The following is an 8,361-nucleotide window of genomic DNA, read 5'->3' on the forward strand; positions in this document are numbered from 1 at the left end:
AGTCAGGTGTGACACTATGACATCTGAATAGATTCAATTAATCATATTTGAATAATATTTTGATTGAGATTTGGGTATATTAAATTAAATGAGGAGTATCATTACTAAATGAAATTTCAGTTGAAGGCTCAAATAAAGAAATTAATAATTTATTTTGAATTTGAATAATATCTTAATTAGAATTTAAATATATTTAATTAAATGAAATGTATCATAATTAAATAGTACATCAATTGAGGGCTTAAATGGAGAAATAATTAATTAATTTTAAGTTTTCATATGTTCCTCCTAATTTCTGAATCTCTAATTCAAATCTCATTTGAATGAATAAAAAAAAAATCACACTTCTATAAGAAGTGAATCTCGAGGGCTTAAATGGAGAAATAATTAATTAATTTTAAGTTTTCATATGTTCCTCCTAATTTCTGAATCTCTAATTCGAATCTCATTTGAATGAATAAAAAAAAATCACACTTCTATAAGAAGTGAATCTTGAGATACCTTAGATAATACAATTTATTGGAATTTAAAATTTAACCAAATTTAATCAAATTTCTAGTTTTGATAAAGAAAAGATGTAAGTAATCCGTAATCTTTTGCGAGGCGTCGGTTATCTTACATTTCTTTCATTGTAACTAATCAACCGAAGGCCTTGGCACATTAATAAATTTTCTAACGTTTACAATACCTTTTGTCTCTTTGCTTATGTATTCTTGTCTTCTCCTCATCCCTTATCTTCATCAGAAGCTTGCAGAGATGGCACCATGTTGGCTTGAGGCAGTACATGTCCCATTAATGCAGGCAAGGTACGTACGTAGATGATAAGCTCCTGGTCTTTAATTGTGTTAATTGATTAGTCTGTTTCAGATCAATTGTACTGGTAAAAGGAGGGGGGGGGAAGGAAGACGGCCCTGCAAATATATAAATAAATACACACATATACTTCTTGTAAAGATGATTGGGATAAAATACAATAGGAAATAAGCCCAAATCAAATTTGGTGTGAGCATAGTGCTTAAGAGACTCTCGTCCCTTAAGCAACTAGTTAGAGGTTTGAATCTGAAATCTTATATAAATAGAACAAACATAGTTAGAATGAAAAGGATATTCCTGTTGGTTCTACAAAAAAACATTTATGAAATTTGCATTATATCCCTCTTGTGTAAAATATGAGTATTAATTAAACAACTAAATCACACAATTTAAAAAAGTTAAAATTAGTTCAAGACAATAAATATGTAAAATATGTAATTTATTTTCCTAAAATACCTTTATCTATGGAGAGGGCAAGTGGGAAAGAGAAAGACTGAAAAAAGATATGAGAGAGAATAAGCAAATAAAAGAGATGAAAAAGATATATATATAATTAATTAATTAAGGGTAAAAATGAAAAAAAAAAATGCATCAAATGATGATACAAATCCAAATTGTATCTTATGAAAAAACAAACCACACTCTTTTAAAGATTTGATCCTTATATTTTGAACCAAAGTAAATTCTCATCATTCCCAGTTTTGAAATGACGCAACTCATTTCTTAAACTTGATGTAATAATATAGGGAAAAACATGTATCTGATTTGAACTTAAATCCCAACAATGTCTCTAAGAAGAAGGCCAATTTATGTGGTTGCTTGAATTTCATCTTTGAGAAATCATATATGAGCTCACCAGCTCTCTGACAAGTCTAAACAAAACAATTATATATATAGGGTCGTATATATTAGTTTAAGCAAGATGCAAACTAATGGACTATGGAAGTATATTTGTTTGACAAAAAAGACAAGTATTATTTGAAGCTCTTTTTCCTTTTAAAACCCTACCTGACTTTGAAGTTGTTTCCTGCTTCACTGTGGATGAACATCACTTTAAAAGATTATATCTAACCATCAATTTGGTCGAAATCCAAATTAAAACCTAAAGGACAAAAATTAATAATAATATTCAAAAGTCTTTATGTACCAATTAATGAGTCAGCTAATAATTAATGATGATGTTTAATAGAATAGCAAATATTGGATACTTGTTGTGGTCCTTATTATAAACACCTACTAAAAACTTTGCATGTATTAATAAAGTTGAAATTAGTAATTTCTCTAAAATATTAAAATTTTCTTCAATAGAAGTCAATATAGTCAGAAGAGTTTGGTTAGTTAGGAAGTTATATAATTAGTTAGTAGTATGTCTACTGATTTTCAAGCAATAACTATATAACGCCAATGCCAAACTCCTAGAACAACTCTAAAAATTAATAAGTTGGTTGACCATATTTGCCTAAAACACATATAACACACAATATATTGAAAAAATAAATTTTATTTTTTGTCACTATGACAGATATATAATTGCGGTTTTAACTTTGTTCTCCGCAGAATTTTCTTAAAATAATCTAGTGGTCATCATTCTAAAAGTGTTTTTTAGTATTATGACCCAAAGTTTTTTTTTTCCTCCGAAAAATAACAAAATATACTGAACCTGAGTTCTTATGAAATATACGTTGAAATGACGGATGAAGAGATAAATTATTAGAAAATAAACTAATTAATCTTTAGAAAAATAGAATTACATACAGAGGATTAAAATAATGCTTTATTTTTCCAATCAAAATGCATGCAAGCTGGCCTAAACCCAAAATTAAGGGCAAAAGTAAGAACAAAAGCAGAAAGAACTGGCTTTGATTTAGGCTATTGTTTTTGTGTGCGTGTGCGTGTGTGTGTGAGAGAGAGAGAGAGGATATTGAATTATTGGACCACATCAACATGTGTATACTATAAACGTTGCTTCTTTATGTTTCAGAATTCAGATTCATCATTCATGTGACTCACAATAAATGTTCCCAAAAGAAGCAAAATAAACGTATTCTGCCCGTTTCATAATATTTAGGAGTATCTTTTTAGGAGGAAAAAATTGTTTCCTATTATAGTATAGGTCCTTTATATATATTCTCAATTTCAAAGCAACATCTAATATTATTTTTTTTATTTCACCCTTAAAGTAAAATTAAATATCCTTCGAGGCTTGATAAATTATACAGTTAGAAATATATTTGAGGGGTAAATTATGTAAAGTATATCATATTTGTACATATTTATTAATTTGTGTGCAATATGCAAAATGATGATAAGTACTCTTCTGTTGTAAAAAAAAAAAAAAAAAGGATAAGTACTTATCTGGTTCTCATCATTAGTCACTTCCAACATATTTTACCGAAATTAAGAAAAACTTTAAATTTTATTAATTTATTTTAAAATTTAATAACTTTTCGAATTTATCTTTATTTAATAACAAATAAACATTTCAAGAAAATAACAATTTACACAATGACAGATGGAGGGTAAAATCATTAAAAAAACAAATGAAGATTAAACTGTGTATTCAAGTGAAAAAATTAATGATATAACTTATAAATATAATAAAAGAACAAATCTTATTTCAATGCTTTATGAATAAGATTGGAAGAGTACAATGAAAGGAAGGGAGTGGATGAAATGGAAACAAGTCAGTATTTATTGCCCTCAAAAACATTAAATAATATTAATAAATAAGAAATTACTGTATTATTTTTTCCAAGACAGAAACACTTCCAAATTCACCTAACACGTGCACATGTACAGACAAATCGGTTTGCAGCCCTGGAATCTTCAATATAACAACTGCCCTCTAACTTTGTCTTACACACACACATACACACACATTTTCAAATTTCCATCGTTAATTATATATTCCAATCTCTCTCTATACATCTATAAAAATCTCAATCTCTTGATTAATTTGTTAAAGTCATCCAAAGGTAACAAATTAAATTAAATTAAAATTGACCTTTCCAACATATAAATGTGAGTAAGATTGTTATTGATTGGCCAAAAAAAGAAGTAAATTTGTTATTATATTGCCCACATGGATATCTAATATATAAAAAATATTAAGGAAGGAGAAGAATAAAATATGAAAGTGTGAAAGATTAATATATACCTGAAATAATTAATGGATTCAGGGCTTGAGAACAATCCCAGAGAACTCAGAAAGTTGAGAAATGGATCTGTCGGTATTTGAGTGATTGAAGCTGCAAGATGACCTGATAGAACCTCATCGGTCTCAATAATTACCAGCTGGTTTGATTTGTTCTTTAGAGGTTTTATTAGGATTTAATTCATTCTAATTAATTCTGTGAAATTAGCTTGCCTCTCAATGGAGATCACTTCAAAGGGCCAAAAAACAAAAAAGTCATTCGGTTTGTGGTTATGGAGAAAGAAGATGTGGATGTAGTATTTTTCCTGAATTATTTTAATTAAAGATTAGAGATATATCACCAGAACTATTTCTTAGTTTAATTTATTTCGTTAAGTTTCTTTAATTATCTTTTCTTCTTCATAATAACAAATGACTTATTAAAATCCTTCCAAATATTTTGAATTACTGTGTCCTCCTCTTCTTGAAGTTATACCCTTCCCAGTAATCTCAATGAAAAATATAATTTCAGTGAATCTAAAATCGATTAATTAACCCTCAAAATTCCCCCTCTCCCCCCTTCTCAAAGAAAAAAGAAAAGAACCAAATCTAGGTTATTAACGAGATCTATACATAACCCTTTTCGTTATACAACAAGAATTGCTCATTTATTCTCAGAAATCAATGGCCAAATTAATCTCTAGACTGAATCAAGACTAATACAAACTCTAAAATCCACCAGTGGAACGAATCTTCACTATATATATACTGATTGATGTATGTAGACAAGAGGTATGTTCTATATATATAAATATAGAAGTAGTGTGGTTGGTTAATTACCAGATCATGCTGGCAGCTTCAAGCTCTCAGACCAACAACTTGAGAATTGAGAGAAGAATATCACCATATTCATCAGCAAGACGAAGAATTCTAAGTTTCGGGGAGATTGAGGAAATGAAATCTAGGGCGAAACACAGACACAGAGGTGAGGGATGATGAGAGAGAAGGAAGAAACATGGAAATTGAACAAAAGGGCCTCTCGTAATTATCTCTGATCTGTTTCCTCTGGGCGATGATGATGGATCCATAAGAAGGCTTTTTATTTTGTGACACTGTGCCATAGAGAGAGAGAGAGAGTTGGTATTTAATGGAGGGTTTTGGTCCTTCCCTTCCCTTACAGCTATCTTGACACTGACTCCTTCTCTCTCTCCCACATTCTCTCTCTCATACATATACCCAAATACAAACACCTACACACAAGCACAGATTGGAATCCGTAGGTTTTAACATTGTTAAATTTATTATCCTTGTTACGTAAGCTGCTTAATTAATTTGGATACGTACGTTAAGGAAATTTGATAAATTATACCATCAAGGGTTGATACAATTTTTTCTTCCTCAAATTTTAAATTCATGATTTTAGCTCCTGGGATTTAGAAGTTCTTAAAATGTTAGTTCTATAGCGGTGTCAAAATTATATTAACCCATTATTTAATTATAACAAACATGACTTGATCTTCCTAAAATACTCTTATATAACATTATATAACATTAGATTATATATCGGTTTATAAGTTAAGTAAATTAATTTGAAGAAAAATTATACATGTTAGAAATAAAATGAAGAGAGGCTTTATATCTAGAATCAATTGCCAACTTCTTTACTAGCTTATAAAATCAAGACTGAAGTATAGCATGGACAGTAACAAAATAAAATGGTTTGAACTCTGCAGATGATATACATATACTCATCCGGTCTTTAATATAAAACATAATCAACTAATTTGAGTAGATGGAGGATGTTAGTTAAATTGGTTAATATGATATGTTTTTTCTCTCTAAAATATCCTAACCATTTTTCATAATTCCCTTCCTTCCTTTCTTACGCGATTATTGTTGAGGGAATATTAATAAGGTTAATTCAGAAAAAAATTGATAAATATGTAAAATATGTCTTATATATAAAACCAACGACAACTCTCAAATTAGGTCCTACATTAAAGACTACAGGAGTATATATTAATATAAAGTTAATGTAATTTAAAGTTTTTTTTAGTTCATGTAAAACATTTGAAATGCCTGATAAACAGGAATATATGAGTAAAAGTTATGGGGAAAATGTTGCCTAAATGACCTCCATAATCTTTATTAGATAATTTTGAAGAAACGAGAGTGTCAAAGAAAGTAATAAATGATAGGATAACTATAGTTAATGAAATGACTTTGACAAAAAATGTTAAAAAGATTTTTAAAAAATTCCCTCCAGTTTTAAATAATGTGAGACCTAGTTAAGAGGGTTTGCTTTAGTCCTAGCTTTTAATCCACTATATCTCCCAAACTTGTATTTTTTTCCCCCAACAATTCTTATTTTTTTCCTCATATAAAAGGGTTTTAAATCAATAAAAGGAGTTTGTAATACAAATGATTAAGAATGATATTTTAGAAAAACATAGACTCATTTTTTTACATATTTGGCTTAAATAAATTTCTTAATTTTTATAAATAATTATTTAACTCTTTTTTTTTTTGGCCAACTATTTAACTCTTATATAGGATTAGATGAAGTATAAACTTTTAAGAATATATTAACATAATAATGAAAGTTTACTGCAGAATATACTATTAAATTTGCAAAATCATTGAAACAATATCTTTAGATTAAAATAATTCTTTACCACATGGCGCTGTTGAGTAAGAACCACAATATGTCTTTCTTTTTGTCACAAAAATAACAGCTGTGTCCATTGAGTTGATTATTTGAGCAACAAAAAAAAAAAAGACTTGATTATTCGTCTAGTTTAACAACTTCTAAACATAAACAATTCAAACACAATTAAAAATAGAGCGTCAATTATTATTAAAAAAAAAAAATAGAGCGTCAACACTCAACTATAGAAAATTTAAATGGATTATCAATTAATAGTTATTGAACATGGCAAGTCAAAATGTTTTTTTTTTTCAATAATTACTTTATAGTAGCTAACAATTACTATAAATTATAAACCCTGGGCCCACCAAAATAAAAACACAAAATTTATTGCCTCTCATTTGGTACAACTGTCATATGCATAATGTCTACTAAAAATTTAAAACATAGAGGCAAGACATGGTCCTCATCAACCATAGAAGCGTCACTGTTCACTAAAAAGCTTCACACACACTTTTGGCTTTTTCTTATATTACACCTATTTGATTTAATTTAATCTTACCCCAAACATCTATTAAAGAACATGTCCCCATGTGATTTGAGACTACTCAGCCCTTTATACAGCCAATTAATTTAATTATCTCCTAGTAATCAATATTCAAACATTATTAAGAAAAGAACTGGTTATACTAATTCAAGTTTTGGTGCAAGCATTGTAAGCTCTCATCATTTAAGTAAGTAGTTGAAAATTCAAATCCTAACACTTACGCATGCACATAACAACCTACTGTTCTAGTTCTATTTATAAGACATTTTTATTATATTTCACTGGAACAAAAAAACTTGAAATCTCACTAGTCTAAAAATTAGTAACTTTTCAACTTTACCCCTATTTAATATATGTTCTTTACTTTAATTGCTTGTTCTCATGAATAATAAATGAATAGTACAATTGTATATTTATGTGAAATCCAGAGGAGTAAGGAGGAGGGATTTACTTTTTTCTCTTAGCATATAGCTTGTGAAAAACTAGTTTCTGCTGTCTTAAAACCTAGTTACAACACATTCAAATCTTAAAAATGGAGAATCACTAATGAAAATTTTTACACTCATGAGTCTAACTTGACTCAAATTGAATTAGTTAGACCTAGTGATATGATTAAAAATAGTGACTGAACAGAGCGTGTGTGCGTGCATATAACAACACCAAATAATGACTATATGTATATAACTAAAAAAGAAGAACAAAGGGAGAAAACAAAGGAAGGAAAGTAGGGCAAGCAGGTTGGTGAGAAATCAGGTGTGTCCTGCAAATTTTGTCTTAAGCTTTGGAGCATTTATTTGACAAACAATGACATATGCAGTCACACATCTAAATGAATGGAAGAAAAAGGACCACACAAATATATACATATATATATATATATATATAATATGCACCTTTATTATTTATTAGAGGGTTCATCATGTGTGTGTAGGCTACTAGTGGATAAGAATCACATGGCTTTGCTTTTGTAATTCAGCTCAATAATCTCTCTTGAATCTTCCACTGATTAAGGTCCCTTTGTGTAATGTGGTGGTTGCGAATATAACCCTTGTTTAAATGTTGTTCCCTCACCTTTATTACCAAACACATTAATTAATTATATAATACTACCTCCGGTCTTAATTATAAGACTTTGTTTATAGACTATAAATGATGTTTTATAATTAGAACCAAAGGTAGTACCTCATGTCCTTAATTACTATAAGAACTAGATAACTAACT

The 8,361-nt window shown here is 28.8% G+C and overlaps 1 long non-coding RNA gene across 2 annotated transcripts; it reads right to left on the minus strand.

The window, feature by feature from the left end:
* Positions 1 to 492: 492 nt before the first annotated feature.
* On the minus strand, positions 493 to 4,424 carry LOC114741089 (uncharacterized). Of its 2 annotated transcripts, none has more exons than XR_003739749.1 (2): positions 3,971 to 4,424; positions 493 to 834 (listed from the first exon to the last, which is right to left on the minus strand). It is a non-coding gene; the product is annotated as an uncharacterized LOC114741089 (long non-coding RNA). The 2 variants fall into 2 exon arrangements; XR_003739748.1 differs by having other exon boundaries at positions 493 to 911.
* Positions 4,425 to 8,361: the final 3,937 nt, after the last annotated feature.

This window comes from Neltuma alba, unplaced genomic scaffold, assembly GCF_004799145.2.
Source record: "Neltuma alba isolate B1F8T4 unplaced genomic scaffold, ASM479914v2 tig00003268_pilon, whole genome shotgun sequence".
In the NCBI taxonomy this organism is placed as follows: domain Eukaryota; kingdom Viridiplantae; phylum Streptophyta; class Magnoliopsida; order Fabales; family Fabaceae; genus Neltuma; species Neltuma alba.